This window comes from Arachis hypogaea, chromosome 11 (genome assembly GCF_003086295.3).
Source record: "Arachis hypogaea cultivar Tifrunner chromosome 11, arahy.Tifrunner.gnm2.J5K5, whole genome shotgun sequence".
Lineage (NCBI taxonomy): Eukaryota > Viridiplantae > Streptophyta > Magnoliopsida > Fabales > Fabaceae > Arachis > Arachis hypogaea.
In genome coordinates this window covers 59,045,127-59,047,594 of record NC_092046.1, presented here as the reverse complement: position 1 = coordinate 59,047,594, position 2,468 = coordinate 59,045,127, and the positions used below count along the sequence as shown (strand labels likewise).

At 34.4% G+C, this 2,468-nt stretch overlaps 1 non-coding gene across 1 annotated transcript; it reads left to right on the top strand.

Annotated features, from left to right (window-relative positions):
• The first annotated feature begins 823 nt into the window (after positions 1–823).
• Positions 824–931, top strand: LOC112724585 (small nucleolar RNA R71). The gene has a single exon (XR_003163740.1). It is a non-coding gene; the product is annotated as a small nucleolar RNA R71 (small nucleolar RNA).
• The last annotated feature ends 1,537 nt before the right edge of the window (positions 932–2,468 follow it).

Here is a 2,468-nt window from a genome sequence, read left to right as displayed (position 1 = left end):
GACGTCCCAGGAGGTCTTCCTCCTTGGGATTCACGTCCTCTCCTCTCCTCACAGGTTCGGCCAGGGCACTTATGTCAATGGCCTTGCACTCTCCTTTTGGGTTCTCTTCTGTATTGCTTGGGAGAGTACTAGGAGGGATATCAGTGATCCTTTTACTCAGCTGGCCCACTTGTGCTTCCAGATTTCTAATGGAAGACCTTGTTTCATTCATGAAACTTACAGTGGCCTTAGATAGATCAGAGACTAGATTTGCTAAATTAGAAGCATTTTGTTCAGAGTTCTCTGTCTGTTGCTGAGTTGATGATGGAAAAGGTTTGCTATTGCGAAACCTGTTTCTTCCACCATTATTAAAGCCTTGTTGGGGCTTTTGATCCTTCCATGAGAAATTTGGATGATTTCTCCATGTTGAGTTATAGGTGTTTCCATAAGGTTCACCTAAGTATTTTACCTCTGCTATTGCAGGGTTCTCAGGATCATAGGCTTCTTCTTCAGAAGATGCCTCTTGAGTACTGTTGGATGCAGCTTGCATTCCATGCAGACTCTGAGAGATCATATTGACTTGCTGAATCAATATTTTATTCTGAGCCAATATGGCATTCAGAGTATCAACCTCAAGAACTCCCTTCTTCATTGGCGTCCCATTATTCACAGGATTCCTTTCAGAAGTGTACATGAACTGGTTATTAGCAACCATGTCAATGAGTTCTTGAGCTTCTGCAGGCGTTTTCTTTAGGTGAATGGATCCACCTACAGAAGTATCCAATGACATCTTAGATAACTCAGACAGACCATCATAGAATATATCCAGGATGGTCCATTCTGAAAGCATGTCAGAAGGACACTTTTTGGTCAACTGTTTGTATCTTTCCCAAGCTTCATAGAGGGATTCACCTTCTTTCTGTCTGAAGGTTTGAACATCAGCTCTAAGCTTGCTCAGCTTTTGAGGAGGAAAGTACTTGGCTAAGAAAGCCGTGACCAGCTTATCCCAAGAGTTCAGGCTGTCTTTGGGTTGAGAATCAACCATAATCTAGCTCTGTCTCTTACAGCAAAAGGGAAAATCATGAGCCTGTAGACTTCAGGATCTATTCCATTAGTCTTAACAGTATCACATATCTGCAAGAATTCAGTTAAGAACTGAAAAGGATCTTCAGATGGAAGTCCATGAAACTTGCAGTTCTGCTGCATCAGAGAAACTAATTGAGGTTTCAGCTCAAAGTTGTTTGCTCCAATGGCAGGAATGGAGATGCTTCTTCCATGTAAATTGGAGTTAGGTGCAGTAAAGTCACCAAGCATCTTCCTTGCATTATTATTATTTTCAGCTGCCATCTCCTCTGCCTGTTCGAAAATTTCTGAAAGGTTATCTCTGGATTGTTGTATTTTAGCTTCTCTTAATTTTCTCTTCAGAGTCCTTTCAGGTTCTGGATCTACTTCCACAAGAATGTTCTTATCCTTGCTCCTGCTCGTATGACAAGGAAGAATGGCCAGGAAAATAATGATAATAATAGAGATCCTTTATACCACAGTATAGGGATCCCTTTGTGAGTGAAAGAAAAACGGGGAGACAAAGAATGTGATGTAAAGGAAGAAACACAACTGTGAGGATTGGAAGAGATGTGAGATGAGATGTTAGGATATGAATGAATAAATAGAATAGGATGGGGGAGGGATAATTTTCGAAAATTATTTTGAAAAAGAGTTAGTGATTTTTGAAAATGGTTTTCGAAAAATGTTTAGTAATTTTCGAAAATTTTTGAAATCAAAAATAGAAAATAAAAATAATTAGTTAATTAAAAAGAAATTTTTGAAAAAGAGGGAGATATTTTCGAAAATTAGAGAGAGAGAGTTAGTTAGGTAGTTTTGAAAAAGTTAAGAAACAAACAAAAAGTTAGTTAGTTAGTTGAAACAAATTTTGAAAAGATAAGAAGTTAGGAAGTTAGAAAAGATATTTTGAAAAGATATTTTTGAAAAAGATAAGATAAGAAGATATTTTAGAAAGTAATTTTGAAAAAGTTAAGAAACAAACAAAAAGTTAGTTAGTTAGTTGAAACAAATTTTGAAAAGATAAGAAGTTAGGAGGTTAGGAAAGATATTTTGAAAAGATATTTTTGAAAAAGATAAGATAAGAAGATATTTTTTTTGAAAAAGATATGATTGAAATTAGTTTTGAAAAAGATTTGATTTTTAAAATCACAATTAATGACTTGATTCATAAGAAATCACAAGATATGATTCTAGAACTTAAAGTTTGAATCTTTCTTAACAAGCAAGTAACAAACTTCAAATTTTTGAATCAAAATATTAATTGATTATGTTATTTTCGAAAATTTGTGATAAAAATAAGAAAAAGATTTTTGAAAAATATTTTTGGAATTTTCGAAAATAACTAATAATTTTGAAAAAGATTTGATTTTTGAAAAAGATTTTGAAAAAGATAAGATTTTCAAATTGAAAATTTGATTTGACTCATT